The sequence below is a fragment of the Callorhinus ursinus genome, unplaced genomic scaffold (assembly GCF_003265705.2).
Source record: "Callorhinus ursinus isolate GAN/ISIS: 27379988/994484 unplaced genomic scaffold, GSC_fseal_2.0 scaffold13, whole genome shotgun sequence".
NCBI lineage: Eukaryota > Metazoa > Chordata > Mammalia > Carnivora > Otariidae > Callorhinus > Callorhinus ursinus.
This window is the reverse complement of record NW_027397075.1, coordinates 45983357-46001415: the sequence shown is the minus strand read 5'-3', so window position 1 is coordinate 46001415 and position 18059 is coordinate 45983357. Positions and strand designations below refer to the sequence as shown.

The following is an 18059-nucleotide window of genomic DNA, read 5'->3' as shown; positions in this document are numbered from 1 at the left end:
GACTGGAAACGAGAGATCCTGGTTTTAAGTCCAGGGACAAAGGCCCTGAGAACTGCTGCCTTTTGCAAGACTTTGCTTACTGGTGCAGGTTTCCCCATGAAGCCCCTGGGAGAAAAGCAAGGCTTTTTTGTCTCTGAAAATGCTGGTGATGCTCTGCTCCTGGATGAGGATCAGCCCCCCACCCTGCAAGGCGGCCTGTCCTCTCTGCTGAAGGCCTCTTGGCAAAGCCAGGGAATCAGCACAGGCGGCTCAGGCCCAGCTGCCCCAGATAAGAGGTGGCCCGTGTTAATGTACAGGCTTCCTCTGCACCTCAGCGGGGCCTTCCTTTTCCAAACAGTCTCCCTTTAATGTTGGCGAATGTTGTTTTTCCATTGACTCAACATCTCGCCTCTGGTGGTAAGCCAGTGGGGAAAGTTGGAGGGGGGGGGGTAGGAGGAAGGTGGGAGAGAAAGCCATGCCAAAGCAAGAGAGAGAGGGACGGTCAGCCACATTTCCAAACACGCTAGACACCTGCTTTGGAGAGACAGTGACGGAGCCTAAAATTCTTGCTTCCTCTTGATTGAGATCAGCCTTTTGACACCCCCTCCCTATGACACTGCCCCCTCCCCCCAGCAAGAGTTACTTCAATGTGAAAACCCATGTGAGGGATTCATAACTTTTCTCTATGAATCCTACAGTCTCATCTGTTGGATTCCATCTCTCGAAAAAGAGCTTTACTGGGGGCCTTGAAGAGGGAAAAGAAATTCTAAGAAAGAGATGAAGGAGAAGATGGAAAGCGAGCAGGTGAGGGGAAGGAAGTTAGAAAACAGCAGAGAAAGGGAAAGTGAGAAAAAAAAATCGGAAGCCTGGAAATGAAAGGCAAACGGGAGAGGATACGAAGTTAAAACAAGAAAGAAATAAAGGTGCAAGGGAAGAGGGGAAGGACAGTTGAAAAATAAAATCTGAAATGAGAGTGTTTCCCCAGAAGCTTGGGTCTTCTAGCCACAGGATGGACCAACCCGGGTTGGGGATGGAGGGCAGTACCCTCCGGGGCTTCTCTGGGCCACTCAAGGTCAAAGTGCATCTTCAAAACCAAATCTTGATTAGAGCCAGCTAAATGTTTTGACTTGAAGGAGACACGAAGGATTAAAAAGCAAAATAGAGCAGCATGAGTAAGAAAGAAACAGGAAAAGAAAGAAAATAAAAAAAAAAAAGAACCCTCACGGGAGACACAAAGGGAATGATAGAAAACACTTCTGAATCAGCTAGTCATCTACTAACAAGCTGCAAAGATTTCCAATGACAAGTTGTCACATTAGTTTAGTGAAACTGAAGCAGTACTTATCCCCTTTCCTGTGCTTAATCTCTCCCTGCGTGCCACAAAAACATGCTACCACGTTTAATAGGATTAGTTTCGTTCACTTTTTCCCCCCACCCCTTTTATTTTTTACAATTCTATTTTCAGCAATACAGGGATCCTTGAATTCATGGACTTCCTGCAGTGCACAGCAAAACCTGGCACGCATGGTTTTTACCCTTTTAAAGACTCTATTTGAATCTGAAGAATGTAATTTGACTATTTTGTACCTTTTCTCCACCAATGAATTACTTGCTCCTCATGGAAATCTCCATAGCTTAGAGGGTGGGGGAGGGGTGTTGATGGTAAAAGGGTCGAGACAGAACCGGGGCTAGGAAAAAGCCCGCAAAGCCCAGTCTTGCAGAGGTTATATGCCCTAGGAGAAACCCTTCTAGCTCTGACCGCATGCAAACATGGGTGCCAATTCAGACTGCAAATTACTGGCTTTGTGGCCATGAGCAAGTGGTGAAAACTTCCCCAGCCTCAGTCTATTCATCCATACAGTGGGGATAATTCTTATCAGGGCTACTGAGAGAACGACACTTAATATATTTTATTTCTTCCCTTCTAAGTTTCACTTTTTTCTCCTACTATATTATGTTCCTGAAATCAGTGTGTCTTACAATCCATTGGACATTTAAGGATGTCATGTTTTATTTTTCTCTCAAAGGCCATCTTTAAATTGATAGTGTGTCTTATCATCCATGGAATTTTAGAATTAAAAACTGGCAGCACTGGGTGTAAAGCATCTGGCATAGTTATAACATTGGAAGTGCTCAATAAATGCTGAATTATCTATCATGGCTTATTACTACATCTGTTTGCCTCCTTCTGAATTCTCACTGAAAGACCACCGGGATATTGAGAGGAGGAGGTGTGGACACTTTTGCCCTTCGTCCAGATTCTTCTAGGCTTGTGCTTCTAATTGAAGTCTCACAAACCCAACTAACTCAAACACAGAACTATCCACCCGTGTTGACTAAGACCCCAAACCCTCTAGTTCACTCTGCTCCCTCAACAGGGTCACCAACTGCCATTCTTAGCCATGTGTCACGAGCATCAGTTATCTGTTGAAGGGTGTTGTTCCATTTCCTTGGAGTCCACTTTGGGTTATGAACCCCCTCCTGCCCTCTGCCTGCTCCCCGCAGGTGCTACCACCAGCTTAGCATGGAGGTGATGAAGGGGTGAGGGTCCTTTACCTGTGAGGGAAAAGGAGAAGGCCCAGGGGAACCAGCGGCGAGGAGAGCAACACTGGGCCTCAAGTAGGGATGGAGGCACAGGAGGGGAGGTCCTGCTGGGGGCCAAGGGCTGTGCCTGCAGAGGGAGAGGGAAGCAGGGAGCAGGGTGCCTCCACTGTGCACCTGCCAGCCCCCACAGTCTCAGGGGGAGACCCCGGGGTGCCTCCCAGCAGGCTCCCAGGCCTTCCTGTCAAGCCTGGAGAAGCGTGGGAGCCCATGGCTTCCTAAGTCTCAGCGGGCTAGTGAGGGCCTGAGGAAGTCAAGACCCTGTACCCTTCATCCTGGCTTGAGCAAAGGTCATATGTAGCCTCCAGACCTTTTCTGCTGCCTCCCCTTCGGCCCTCCAGACACACTTCCATGCACCAGTCAGCCCCAGTGAGCCGCCTCACCGGGAACTGGTGCTCCTTGCCTCCTTCCAGTCACAGGCACCCCCCCACTGCACTCTCCCCCTAACTCCGCTCCCTCGAACCCCAGGACCTCTCCAACTTGCACTCTGCAAGGCATACACCTACACTCTCTCCTTACCCCCACCCACTCCCCTCCCACACTCACCAACAGACACTCTCCCCTACCCATCCCTGGCCCCTCCAAACACTGCCCTCCACCCCGCTTCTGCCCCCTGCCCCCCACCCCCCCAATCGCCCCACCAGGATCTCAAGTATAGGCCAAAGTGCTCCTCCTACCCTGGGAGTGAGAAGTCAGTGTCACCTGTCTCCCTGCAGCTTGGCCGCAAATGTGTGTTTCTCTGTGGTTGTCTTGAGATTCTTTGTTTTGTCCCCTAGAGTCATAGCCACTTCCCCCAGGTCCAGAGAGCAGGAATCTTCCACACTTGCCCAAAGATATCCACAAACCCTAGGAACGTAGGCATCTAGGGGTGATGCTTGAGCTCCCTGTCATCCAGGGAGTGCCGCCTCCTCCCAACCCCTGCGTTCATTCACTAGGGACTGGTAGGGACTGGGCCCACAGATGCCCCAAGCTGGCCATCTGTCCCTTATCCTGGCCCAGGAAACACCTGATTACTTATCTCAAGCTTTTGGAAGGTACCAGCAAATACCTTTTTGGGGATGTATAATTAACTACTCACGGCCATCTCCAGTTCTAAAACTGTCAGCCTTCTTGATGTTTCTCTATTCATTCAGCCCATTCCCTTTCTCTGGCTTTCTTCCCCTCACACCACTGCAGACTCACAGCTGGGGATGGACCTTCCTTCCTGCCTTTCTTTGCCTTCTCGAAGCTCTCTTTGCCTGGGCCCCCTTTTAATGATGTTGGGGTGTGCTTGTGGCCATTGGTTTGAAAAGAATCTCAGGAAGAGTTGTAGTTTACTTTACAGAGATTTGGGGGAGTTGTTCATTCAGACATGTAAAAACATACCATAGATGATACACATTTGCCTTAGTTTTACCTAGGATTGTTGACCTCTTTTTCTTTCTTGTTGTTCTCTTCTTGAATAGAACTTTTTGTCTCGTGGTTTCATTGGTCTGATGGGCAGCTTCTGTAGGAAAGGTCTGCCATCCATAAAGCATGGAAGGTGAGAGGACCAAAAAAAGAAAGAAAGGAAAAAAGCAGACTTCAGATCAGTAAATGATTCCTGTCTGCCAGGATGGACAGGTCTAGGTCCAAGAGCATAGAGCCTAGCTTCCAAACATGCACTAATTCTACTGTTTATTCCCTAAAAAGTGAAAGGTGTGCATATAAAGGGCCCAAAGTAGCTGCTATGCATATGCTAAAATGTACACGTGTACATATCAAATGACCATCCAGTTAGCGTCATCAAAATATTTGCGGGCAGGAGTTCTGTATAAAAGGAGTACAGATCAGTGTGAGTGTGCAGAGCACACACTTGTAGACAAAATAGGTTCACTGAACACCAATCATGTGCTGAACAAATTTTACTCTCTACAACTCTGTAAGTTGGATATTATCCCCACTTAACAGATGAAAAGAACTGAGGCTCAGATAGATTAAGTAACACACCTAAGGTCACAGAGTCAGTAACTGAGCAGTAATTGGAAACACAGCATGACCCCCAGATGCCCAGGTCCTCCCACTGATTGCCTAGCTGGGATGGGCCCAGAAATCTTTGTTTTTGAAAAGCTCCCTTGGTGATTCTTGATTACTTGCCACTCTTAGAAACCACTGCTCCACATCAAACCATCCCGCTATCCCTGTCACCAGCCTTGCCTCTGAGCAGCCTTCTCCACGTTGGATAAAACCTTTAAAACATATTTAAATAGCAATTTCGAAAAACTCTGCAGCATATGGATTTTCCTTTTGATCTCAAAATGATGACAAACAGACACTTAGATACTTCATAAAAGAAATATCACTAGAAAAATTATAGAAATCTGGCTTTCAACTTTGTCTTGCTCTAATTTAAACAAAATGCAACTTTCCAGAGTTACTCTCTCTTCCCCACCCCCCACCCCCATAAATCCAAACTGGGAGCTTCCTTCTTTTTTCCTCGGTGCCCGGCCTACACCTATTTATCTCTAGCCCGCTCCTGAATAAAAGCCTAATAAGATGGACAGGAAGGGTAACTTAAGTCCTATCACTCCCAATCACCAAAACCCTCCAAAAATCGAGCACCTCCTGGGAATTCACACCCTGGCTGGAGTCGAAAGACCAAAGAAAGGAGAAGCTGGAGTAACGGCCAAATGTCCTTAGATTAGTTGACAAAAGAAAGGGGGTGGGCAGGAGGGGAGGTTTCCACCCCCTTCAAACGCCCCCGCCCCTCCTTGGGTCCTCCGGGAGGCCCCCCTGGCCCAGGTGGAGCGCGTCCCCGGGTGCGGGCGCGCCGCCGCCGGAACGGTCCCCGCAGCAACAGGCGGACCGCGGGCGGCGGGCGGGGAGGGAGGTTGGGCCTCGGGGCCCCTCGGGCCGGGCGGCTCGGATGGCCCCTGCCCCGCGCAGCGCGGGGAGCAGGTGGCTGCCCTCTGCGCCCGGCGTGCGCCCAGCGCGGGCCAGCCGAGCAGGGCTCCGGCCCCGGCGGCGGCCCCGGAGGAGGCGAGGGCCTCGGGGCCCCGGCGGGGGGACCGGGACCCCCCGGGGGCCCGCGCGGGCCGGAGGGGCGTGCCCTGTGCTCGGAGCGCCGGGCCCCCGCCGCAGCATCTCGCGCTCGCGGTCTCCGGGCCGAGAGGCCGCGACACCTAGCGCGGGGCCGCGGCGAGGAAGGAAGGGCCGGGAGGGAGGAGGAGACCGGGAGGAAGCCGCCGGCCAGGCAGCCCCGCTCCTGCCGGGTGCCAGGAGAGGCGACTCCCAGCCTTCCCTCCCAACCCGAAACTTTTCCAACCCACGCAGGCGTATTCCTCACGGGTTTCGGCGGCCGGAGTCGCCGTCAGGGAGAGGCTCGGCAAACACACGCGTCCCCCGACACGCGGGCGGAGGTACACAAGGCACACCGGGAGGGACCGCGAGGGAGGTGGCTGGGGCCGCGAAGGCAGCAGGCGGCCGCACAGCCGAAAGGGACTCCCCGCGTGCGAGAAGCAGTGCTTGAAACCCTACAGAAGCTCGGGAGAGTAACGGTGCCCCGAGGCTTTGCGTAACTTTGCCCACTGCGCCCCCGCGTGCAGAGGCGTCCCCTCGCATTCACACCCTCACCCCACCCCGCTCCCCCTCTGCTGCGGCCCCGAGCCTGCCTTTGTATTTCAGGAACTGGGAAAGACCTGCTAATCTGAGCCAAAGAAGGAGGGATGTAAATTGCGAACATTCCACTCCCTGGTACCCCCCCCCCCAGATCCCGAGGGAGAGCGTCGGGTTCTCCCCGAAAGCGTTCCCTCCGCTTCCCTCTGCCCTTGGGTCTCCAGCTTCTTTACTGCTGTGGACTGAAGACGGTAAAGCACAAGCCGATCAATGCGAAGATTTCTCTGAAAGCACGACCTCTCCAAATCCTAGCCCCTAAAGAGCCGGGCGGGGTTGGAGAAAGGCACGTTATTTCGGGGGAGGGGGGCCAACAGCACCTCTCGGGAGGCGCGCGCGCGGCCTGGCGGACGCCTTGCCCGGCTCAGCGCGGCCGGGCGGAGTGGCTGGATTATGTAAGTAACAGCCCTCCATGTGCTCACCACCATCTGTTAATATCTTGATATTGGAAAGTTCGGTGCCTGAGGCAAAGCCAGGGTTGGCGGCGCAAAGCTCCCAGCCTACTCTTTTCTACTCCGGGGCAGGGAATGTACCTCCCTTCGATTGTTTTCGCCCACTTCCCTAAAATCAAGTTAGTAGTGTGCCCCTTCCCTCGCTGCCAACCAACCCCGCAGGTGTGTTTTTGTGGACGCAGGGTGATTTTCTTGGAGGTCACTTTATTGTAATGAATCCTTTCGATGAATTTGTATTTTTATGGCAGTTCTAGTTTCCTTTAGGCATTGCGGTGGACCCTTATTTGGGATGGAAGCTTTATTACTTAAAAAAAAAAATTACTTTTTCCGCCGGCACTCGGGCCCCAAATTCTTGTAAGGGTTATATTTCAACTTCTTTGGAGCGCTTGGCCTCTGTTTACTTTGAAAGCTGTTGGTTAAACAAACATCACTCGGGAGGCTTCGAAGCAGTGGCGTTCCCAGGAGAGAAACGCCGCAGCTGCTCCTTGCTACTGATCTTGTGGCATTTCACTTTTCCCCCCGTTCAGAACAGACCCAGGTTGGGCCTGGTGTCACACTGGGCACAGGGGATGGGGGGTGGGGGATGAGAGAATGGCGGTCAGCCTGCCTCTAGACAGCCGGAAGCAGGCCGGCCTGCACCCTGGAGTTGGTTTTTCTCTCTTTCTCTTCCTCTCTTCAGGGTGGTGGTGGTGGAGAGTGGATGGTTTTGTGTGTGTTTGTGTGTCCAGGCAGGGATCTTCGGTATCTCTCTCCCGAAATCCACGCCCACGTTGGCCTCTCTGCTGGATCTGGTTGAAATTCCCAGAATTGGTTTGTTTAGGATCTGACGATGGTTCTTTGTAAGGTTTTAAATTTCTTATATGCAATCTTCCCTCCTACCTTCATCTGAAGGCTTTAAGAAAGAACGGTGGAGGAGGGCCCTAATACACCGAGGAAATGTCAAGGCAAAGTGTGTTTAACCCAGAACCAGATGCATAAGTGATAACTGCAAGAGTTTGACTAAGAACTCACAGCAGATCCCCCTTCCCATAAATAAGTAAATGCAGTCTGCATGGATTGAGGTTTGTTGGAAGACCGGTCAGAACTTGTGTTAACTTTTAAGTTATTGGGGTTGTGTTGCCAATGGGCGGAGGAAGGGGTTGACCCTAGGCTTGGCCGCTGGTTTCAGAGATGGAGCCAGTATCTAGGCGACTTCTCGGCTCCGACCTGACTGATCGCTTCTCCCCTATCAGAAAACAAACCGGGAGTCGCCGGAGATAGGGGGCTCGGGCCTCACGCCTTGCTCTAGGACGGCCCAAGACCTGGGAGAGCGCCGCAGCTTGGCCAAGAGAGGTTGCCAGGAGCCCGGCCTCTACGTCGCCCTGACAGTAAGGGACAGGACAGGGCTCCGCGTACGTAGCTCACGGAGCTGGGCTACGGACCGAGCTCGCTTGCCCAGCGTTGCGCGCGCTCCTATTTCAACCAGCCGCTCTTGCGCCCTAATGCGGGCTGCGAACTGCCGCGGCAGAGCGTGGCGAGCCGCGAGCCTCCGCGGCGTTGGCTGGGGGGTGGGGGCGCTTCCTTGCCTGCCAAGCGGGTTACCCCGACTTCCATTCAGGCCTGCCTTCCCCCGGGAGTGACAGAGGGCTTACTGGGGTTCGCAGGGAACTTTTCCTGCGGCCAGTTCCCGGGCGTAGTGTGCAAAACGTGCATCCGAGCGCTAGGTGCAATTGACATAACTTGTGGGCTAAAGTTCAAGCCATTTCCTTCCAGATTCTGAATCTTTTCTCTCTCTCGGCTCCCTTTCTTCCCCTTTCTCCCCCTCCTCCTTCCCTGCCCTCCTTCCTTTTAAATGTCAAACTGAGCAGATGGTTTTAAGGTGTGGAGGGCATATATCCTTTACTCCCACCAGTTTATTTGTGGGCTGGCGCTAACATAGGTACAAACTGGGATACTTAAAGAAAATAATAGGACGGAAAAGAAGAAAGGAAGTAGCCTTGATCCATTCACAGAACCCACATTTCCGCGCTCAATACACCCGCTTACCTCGAAAGGACTCAACCAATAGAAGCATTATTCCTGCATCTAATGGTCATGTTGATAGATTATTTCTGTTCCCAGCCTAAATTGTTACATCCCGATTATAACACTTGATACAATAGCCTATCATTGGAAGTGTGAGCGGTGTGTTTGTGTGCTCTGTGTGGTTTCTGTAACGGTGTGGAGGGAGTGTCTGGGGGCAGCGGAAAGGGAGGAATGAAGGCTGGGGATGCTCAAGCAAGTCTCTTTTCTTATCCCTGACACCCACCCTCGCCAGCTTGATTTTTTCTTCTTCTTTTCAATGTTTGAATCCTGTGCCAAAAGTTTCCTACAGGGTATAGTCTCAGGCATGTTATCATCTCTATTCTTATTCAAAGAAAAGACTTCTTCACAGTTTGATGAATTTGAGGCTGAAATTGTAAATGTCCCAGGGAAAGGTGTATGTTGTGTGCGTGTGTGTGTGTGTGTGTGTGTGTTGCAGAAGATGGTGGTAGTTGTTGGCCAGTGTACTTGTAACACACCTCATAAACACTCTGTTGTCCCAACCAACATCATTCAACCTTTGATCTGCCTGAATTCGAGGAACATACGAAAAATACTTGTCCCCATCCTACCTAAAAACTGAGTGTCTAATCGACTAGGTATGAATGTTTCTGCTTCGCAGCCCTTGTAAGTCCTGGCTTTTATAGGATCTTTAGGTCATAAACGCGGTTGCTTTATTAAAAGCCGTTTACCGTGCCCGGTGAAAGACATGTTCTGGCTACGGCTAGAAATGCCCTTTAGCATTTGTAACTTGCAAACCCCCAAGGAGCTCTTTAAGAGCCACATTAGCTAAAGAAATCTTGCTGGTTATTTTTCATCCAAGAAATGGCAAACCAAAGTGAATTTTCTATAGCTTTACGTTGAAACCTGAAATTTAAGCATTTGAAATTTCTTGCCTAATAAACTTTAAAGTTTGTTACCCAGGCGTCAAAATTGTGTACTCCTATATGAAACCTCTCTCTTTGGTCATTCTGGGGTGGGTGAGTTAGTGAGGGGTAATTGCCAGGTAACGTTTGCAACATTTCCCCACCCCCCCCCAAAAAAAAGGCTGCTTGTACCTACAATCCAAATAACCAAGGGCAAATACTCTTCTTCCTAATAATTTTGACGGAAGATTAACTGGAACTCCGCCAATACTGGTCTGCTACCAGATGCAGCGGAGCCCAAGTGAAACCTCTGGCACCCATTATTTTAATCCCAAACCTACCTGTATTTTATTGCCCACCTCGCCTCTAAAAGGAAACAAGGGTGACATGTATTCTTGATACTATCTATGATCATTTAAAAGGTGGAACGATTTGAGCTACCCCACTCCCTCCTCCTATACCACCCCACCCCCTAAAACCGCACTTTTTCTCCAGTATACTTTTCCGTGCCTTCCTCCACCCAAGTCCGCTCCACGCTCGGCCACTCGGGGAACTGGATCAGCTGTATCTGGGAAAGGAACGGGGGGGTTGGACCTGCGTCCTGGACGAGCTAGTGTGAGCCCAGCGCCGCTCGCGCCGTCGCCCGCTTTGCACAGTGCCCGCAGATGGCTCGCTCCGGCCCCGGCGCGGCGATCCCGTCGCCCCGAAGCGGTGGCAGGGCGGGGGCGGGGGTGGGGGCCGGGGATGGAGGCGGGGGAGGGGGAGCGCGGGGCCCCTCTCCCCTCCTCTCTTCCCAGCCCCTCACCCCCACCCCTTTTATATTTTTTTTTTCCTCCCAAGTTCTCTTGCCTCGCTATCCCCCCTTGAATCCGAAGGCGCCTCGCGATTGGGTGCTGGGGCCGGGTACGTCAGTCAGACTGTGACGTGCAGTCTTCCTGTTTCCTTCAGCTGTGTCTTAAAGTAAATCTTGTTGTGGAGCGGAGCCCTCAGCTGAGGGAGCGCTCTGAAATAATACACCATTGCAGCCGGGGAAGCGCAGCGGCGCAAAAGAGCTCTCGCCGGGCCGCCCGCTCCCTCTCCGCTCGGCTCCTCTCCGCCGCTCCTCTCTTCTTCGCTCTTTTCTCTCCTCTCTTCTCTCCGCTCCTCCTTGCTCTCCTCTGCCTCCTCTTCTTCCCTCTCCTCTCCTCTCCTCTCCTCTCTCCTCTCCTCTCCCCTCCCACCCTTCCCTCCGTCCCCTCTCCCTCGCCCGCTCGCCCCGCTCGCTCGCTCGCTCGCGCACACTCACCGGCCCGGGTCCAATTATCACATTCATCAACCGCAAGACACCGCCGCGTGTGTGCGCGCGCGTGTTCTCCTCTCCCTGCCGGCAAAACCACGCTCGGTCCCACTGCCCTCTGCACCCGCGTAAGTACCCTCTCCCCCTCGCCAGTCCCCTCCCCTTTTCCAGAATCACTTGTCCTGGCTTGTTCTTGAATGAGAAGAAAAGAGACGAGACTCCCATTACTCATACCCATGTAAACATTTTTTTTTTCCAGGAGAAAATGGTGTTATTTAAATGAATCATAATAAAATAGCCTCTAAACAGTTTCTAAGCAGGAGCCTCCGTGGAACTCAGCGCTCCGCTCCTCCCAGTTCCTAAGAGTAAGTGATCCGCTTGGTTTTTATTTCTTTCTCTTTCCTGCTGGTGGCTGCGGTGGTGGTGGCGATGGGGGGGGGGCGGTGCTGATACTGCTGGACTTGTCGCTGATCTTGTCACCTTTTGTGTACTGTTTCTGGGCTCTGCGGAGGCGTTTGCTTCCTTTCCTTCTTTCTCCTACCCTCTCTTCTCGGGAGAGGGGACCGCGAGGGGGACCGGGTCGCTTTTTGTTCGCCTGGATCCCCGCTTTCCGCCAAGCCTCATCCTTCCCGTCTTCCCCGGTTAAAACTCCGGCGCTCGTCCCCTCGTCCTTTCTCTTTGTCTTTATTATAGCTGCCTTTCTTCCAGGCTCTTCCAATTTGCTTGTCATTTGCATACCTTTCACTTCTCCTTTTTAACCCGGGCAGAGGGCTGGGGAGTAGGGAGGAGGGCAGAGGGAGGAGGAGGGCGCTCTGTTACTTTCCTCGCAAAACGCTGTCGACGGCGCAATGTTGAAATCGGGGTTGGAGCGGTGGAGAGATGGTCCCGGGAAACCAGCGCGGCGCCCCTCTCCTGAGCTCCGAGGACCCAGGGCTAGGTCAAGTTGAGTTGGGTAAGGCGGCGGCGGGAGCCTCAGGAGGTGGGGTGGTGGAGGGATGGGGCCCGAGCGCAGCAGGGGGACCGAGTGGTCGCGGGGCGGGGTGGCGGTAGGGGATGTTCTTGGGCTGCGGATCTGCGAGGCGAAGACTCTCACGGTCCTCGCTGGCAGTCCTGTGCTGTCGGAGCTGCTTGGATCTGCTCTTGCCTGGGTGGTACCTGCAGTTCTGCCCCAGTTCGGAGGACTGGGGAGGGACGAGAACAGAGGTGAGGGTAATTGTCACTGGGAAGAATGGTGAGGAGGGCGGGAAGAGCTGCTATCTTGGCCGAACAGACTAGGAGGGGGCGAGGAGGGGGGCGTTGGCGGGGAGACATCACCCGAAGTCCAGTTTAGCAAGTTGTTGGTTCTTCTGGCGGGCTAGCCACTTATCCTGCTAAAACTGAACGTCGGTGGAAAGTGTGGATTGGAGTTGGGGGGGGGCGTGGAATGGCGGGAGGGAGGTAAAGGGGGAGTAGCTTTCGAGAGAGACTCACACGTCTCCCGCCACTTCTCAGCTTTTTTTCGGGAAGTTGAGAGCCCTCCAGGCTGGCAGAGAAGGAGGAGGAGGAGGAGGGGTTGGGGATAGTCTTAAATAGCCCAAGGAGGCAGGCTGGAGTGTGAAACTGCTGTTCTTGGCAATCCAGAACCCTACTCCGCCTGGGGGAAGGCTGGGAACTCACCTGCTTGTTTTTATTTTTCCAAGAAGGTCTGTGTTGTCTCCTTGAGCTTATAAAAACAGTGCAAGCACAGGGTGGCCTTCTCTCAAAGTCAAGGCTATAAGTGTCTTGTTCTGTCTCTCTCTCTCTCTCTCTCCCTCTACCCCCCTTCCCCCACCCCCTCCCTCCCACCCTCCTTCCCTCCCACCTATAACCTCCCTTACAAAAAAAATAATTTCCTTTCCTAAACTAGGTAGGCAGAGATCTATTAGTAGAGTGCTGTGCATGGGCAGGGCCTGACAGGTGTGTTGTGTCAAGAAAGACAGGTGCAAATTTCCTCTGTGTCTGTGTGTGTCTGTACAGTTCCAGACCACAATGCATGCTCCAGGCTTGCAGAGGTTTATGAATTTATGGGTGCCCTGGTTAATAGGATTGTCCTGGCTAATGGGACCTGGGCTGTTGTTATGTTTTGAGCCCTGCCATGTGAGTTCTTTGCTTGGGGGGTGGGGGGCGAGTTGGTCTGTGTTTGTTTATTTTTCTTAAGGATGTTGGCAGGCTGCTGCTGAGGCTGTGTCTCCGACTTCTGTCTGCCAGGCGGCTGAAAGTACCCTCACTTCAGGCAGCAGGTGGAGGGAGATTGACTTTCTCTTTGCTTCCCTTTCTAGTTTATGCCTATCTCCCAGGTCTGTGGTGCCCCGAAGGGGGGTGGGTGAGAGCTGTCTTTTGTGTGCATGTGTGTTTTGGGCAGCCATGGGTGGTGTGTGTAACCGCCAGGAATACCAAAGTCATTTGAAAGTGTTACTGTTGTTAAAGCTTATCTTTCTAGCGTGCTTTCTCCCTGCCCAGAAAGAATAGGTATGTGCATAAACTCTTTCAAGTCATATGTTAAATACTCTCATAAAGTAGAATGAGCCTGTCATTGTACCAGACATGTGCCAGATGTCCTAGTTATTACTTTGATGGAGAAGGAAAATCTCAAGTACGTGAGAGGTAACTGTGCTTTTCTATTTGAAGCAAGATGCAGGCAGTCGGCTCTGTGAAGAGTTTCTTGCAAGAACTTCAGAGCATTTTCAGAATAAAATGGGCTGTGTGTGGTGAGGAGGGAAAAGAGGAGCACTGGGGTTAACCTGTCCATATGCTACAACATGGACCTGTCTATATAATGGTAAAATAGGGGAAGGTAAGGACTGTGGCTTGATGTAGAGGGGAGATACTGAGAATTCAGTGTAAGCACTATAGCTGGATTATTCAAACTTGACCCTTTAAGTGTTTCTTTAAGCAGGCTACTTCTTGTGTTACATAGAAATAGGATAGATGGGGAATGGTTTTGTTGGTTGGTTTTGCTGTTTGGGTTATGATCATTGTTTCATGAAAATGAGAAAGTATGTGTATTTACTCTTTAGCCTTAACACATCAAAGTCCCTCCCCCAATACTCTCCTTGGATGCTTTGGAAGTTCTTTCATGTCATCTATGGATATGTCCATTTGCTTTATTTTTAATAGGGGTTATCTGCGCTTGGAACTTACTGATATTTTTATGTGTCCATTATGCAGAATTCTGTTTAGTTAATCACCACCTTGTGGGGAGAAAAGTCATGCATACGTAACATGCATCTTTGTTCTCACTTTATTCATTTCCTAGCATGGTTCCCCTATAAGTAGCACTTGCAATCTTAAAGCCTAAGCTAGCTGCCAGGGTTGCTCTTTATTTGTTCAAAGTGCAAATAGGCCTTTTTTTCAATGAATTTCTTATATCATTTCAGGGATTGTCTTGCATTTTCATCTGGTAATATAAGGAATTTTTAGGTTTAGGATTAACACAGAAATTATAAAATGTTACTGGTTTTATAATATGAAGATGGATTGTGCGTGACATGTTATTATTATTGGATTCTAATTAAGTACCTGTATAAGCTGGAAAGGACATATACATAAGGAATTTCTCAAACCTTATTGCCTAGTGTACTCTAAAGCTTCAAAGGACATTTAGAGTATTTTAGTGTTCTACAAAAAGAAAAAAAGCGTAAGTGTTTTTTCTTGAGATCATTTATTTACTAATTTGGCAAATTATTGCTTTTTAAATAAGTGCAAATGAATATTTTTGGCGTGTTTCAGAAAATATTCTGTGCTCATTTTGCAGGTGAAAAATGTATGGAATTTTTGATAGGATGGAGGAATTTTCAGTGAAATGGTTGTGATTTGAGAACTCTATTATAGGAATAGGAATATTATAATGAGATTATTATATTAGGAATATTATAGGAACTCTAATATAGGATAGGAAATTTTGAAGCCTGATGTAAGATTTGACAATACAATCTTGGTTAACTGAAGTATTAACTTGTGTCAGGTGGGTTCTTCAAACTAAACATAAAATGCTTTCTTAACCTTACAATAAGCAGAAACACCTCTGAAGGAAAAGTTGCTAATTAGCAGAAATGAACTCTTGAATACAGTGAAGAGGACAGCTTAGTGATTTGGTGGGGTTGAGGGAGAGTACCTCAATCAAGTCATCTGATTCCCCCCCACCTTGAATTACTGATTTTCAGATGGATTTAAAATGTTTTTTGTTAGTGATATTCCACTTGAAATTTCATAACCAGGTTGACCCAAGTAGATTAGTGGCCCATTCAGAGGTTGTTTTCTGTAAGAAGTAAAGTGTAGGCTTGAGCAATTTCTTCAAATAATTTTACCAACAAAGACAGATAATCTAAGTAATCCAAACAGGAAACCATGCCAACCTTACACTCCCCTGTCTCATAAAAGATTTGTCTGAACTACTTGGATAATTACCATAATGAACACTTCTTTGTCCAGAATCTGCACTCCAGATAGATATGGTAAAAGTTGTGCTCCCCTCCCCCAAATAACTTCTTTATTAAAGTAGAGCACTTAACCACTTTCTACTTCACACACTGCAGTGTTCCTTTGAAATTCTTCACTGGAAATTCTTTTCTAACATGAAGCCACCAGGTTCCTTAGGATTCTCCATGTTATATTATCTGACATTCTTCAGATAATTCAGATTTTAATGAATCTTTTGAAGTTGTTAAAATCTGACTTGGTTATACCTGGATGTGTGTTCTTATCTTTTTCTGGGAGGAATCTGCTATGTCAAGATATTCATTGTATAGGAATTATTAAAGCATTTGTGTAGTAACATACCAAATGTGTGGCAAAATATTTAATAATAAAAATATTCTATATGGGTTTTCATACCAATTAAAGACGTGTTTACAGGAATAGAATATGTGTATCCAAACAATAATCCATTTGGGTTCAAATTCTATATCAGTTCTCTTTTTCTGCAGACTTGCTGATATTAATGTTTACAAATGCTGATCAAAAGGTTTCATATTGCCTGGTTAAACTCAAAATTAATGTTAAGATTAAAATATAAGAGTCAATAATAGTTGTAGTTGAAACATTGTGGCTTAGTACAGATGTTGAGAAATAAAGGAATTTCTAAAAATCTTAATGGACAGGATGATATCAGTGATAAAGTCAGTGCATAACATTCTCTAAATTCTGAACTGGGAAATCCATGGGAGCACCTTTAAAAGTGTTTTCAAGTGATTTAATTTCTATTAGAATCATTGAACAATGCATTTTCTTATGTGGTAAGTATGTTCACATGTAGATCTTGTTTATGAATCAGGATGCTGATGAAGTATTACGTCAACCAGTTATAATTACTTAATCTCCTCTATTGCCTTCATGGGTTATGGTCCCAGTGTGTACTACTGCTATACCTTTAGTTCTAAGTTTTAGGTCTTAGCTCTATAGAGAGATCTATTTATTTGTGCCTATTAATATAATGCCTTGTCTTAGTGGAATATATAATTTTTCCTATTTTTCCGATTTGTGCCGTCCTATTTGTTACGTCTCAGCTGGACATTTTACAAGACCTGAAAGTATTTAAATTCTCTTAGCCCAAAACAGAAAGCAAATCATTATCTAATATAAAAATGATGGCTGGTTAAGAGAGGATTGCAAAAATCAGTTTGGTTTGGTGATTTTGAAGGAAGTTACAGGATATTTTGTTCTTGAAAGACCCAACAGGCATGTTTAATTAACACTTACTCTCCACTGAAGATGAGAGTATCATGTCTTTCCACCCCTCTTCCTGGCTTGGGCATGAGGCAGGGATGCAGCTGTTGATACCTAGGCTAGCTGAGAGGAAATGCAGTTGATGCAGAGGTAAATGGCAGTTGGGAAAGGAAGGATGCCTGGGGATGACCTTGTGCTCATCTCTTCCACCAGCCTGTCATTTCTGAGCCTCTGTTGCAGAGATGCTCTTCCCCCAGCAAGGATGGGTAGGAGGAAAATCCAGATTGGGTGTTAAGATGAACAGAGGAAGAAAAAGACTGCAGAAAGTTTGTTCAACATTTTGATTGGAGACTCATGTGCTTTTCAGGTGATATTAAAGAGAAAAGGATTTGCACACAAAAAGAAAAGAGGTAAAATTTTTAAATAATGGCAATGAACTCTATTTTTGGAAAGCTGATAGACATACACAAAAGTCCTCCTTGCAAAGACCTACCCCCAATGTGCAAGTCTTTCTGGGCTTTGAAATAATTCATCCCTTTTCTTGTTTGTCTTGGTCTTTTTCTTTTTCTCACCTGATTACTACACCCGATTTATCAGATCTCGTGTGCCAGTGAAATATTTGTCATTGCATTTTTGTATTCCTGGATGCAGTTTTATTATTGATGTGTGAGGGTTCAAAATCATTCTGAAACCGATTTTGAACCCGGTATTGAAGTTCTTAAGATCTGTTTCCATTCTGACTTCAGGAAATTTTATCCTGGGGCATACAAAAAGTATTTTATTTTTAAGCATACAAAAAATATAAAGAAGCATCATATTGCTTGCATGATACTCTAAAACAGGCTTTAAAAAAAAAATGTTGTCTCTTCATATAGAGACCAGGAACAAGGAATGCAGGATGAAATCATTGTTGCTTAAAAAAAAAAAATTTTTTTTTAAAAACCCACACATTGTCATCTAAGCATTGAGCATTTTCTTGATTTTTACAGGTTATTTCATGCTGAAATTATGCCTATTTGCATGGATAGTCATTCTTTAAAACTAGCCACAGATGCAGTCCTAGGGAGCACGTAGATGTTTTTACAGGTGAACCGAAAGAGATGGGAGCTGTTCCAAACACTCTGCACGCTGCCTTTGGCAATAGACCCTGTTATTGTGAAGATGTGCTCTGTTAAGCAAACGTGAAGTTTAATATTAGATAAACCCTGTGTGAAAAAAATATTTTCATTTTCTTCATAAAATGTTAATTGTAAGCAAAAAGATACATCTTATATTTACACAAAATTTGGGGTTAGCCTCACTAGGTAGTAAATCACAAAATATGTCAAGTGCCTTTTATAAAATGTAAGGAAGGATATTCTCTTTTTATATTGTGTCCTCAAGAAACAATGGAAGTTCATATGCAGAGAAGATATTTCTCTTTCCTCATATATTTTGCTTGATGCCGTTTTCTCCTTTATTTATCTTTTTTTCTTTAATTTGGCATAAGAAATACAATTCACAAATGGTGTA

The 18059-nt window shown here is 48.0% G+C and overlaps 2 protein-coding genes across 11 annotated transcripts in view; one reads left to right on the top strand and one right to left on the bottom strand.

The window, feature by feature from the left end:
* Positions 1-10982, bottom strand: part of LOC112828773 (uncharacterized) — a 193714-nt gene extending 182732 nt beyond the window's left edge. Inside the window, exons 1-2 of the mRNA XM_073900272.1 lie at positions 10875-10982; positions 3977-4079 (exon numbers count right to left, since the gene is read on the bottom strand). The gene's annotated coding sequence lies outside the window, so the exon portion shown is untranslated. The remainder of the gene's footprint in view (positions 1-3976; positions 4080-10874) is intronic.
* The window catches only part of PROX1 (prospero homeobox 1), a 57488-nt gene continuing 45262 nt past the window's right edge, over positions 5834-18059 (top strand). For 2 of the 10 annotated variants that reach the window (XM_073900180.1, XM_073900189.1), the window contains exons 1-2: positions 10858-10993; positions 11125-11230. The gene's annotated coding sequence lies outside the window, so the exon portion shown is untranslated. The other 8 variants (XM_073900181.1, XM_073900183.1, XM_073900185.1 and 5 more) reach the window with 8 other exon arrangements.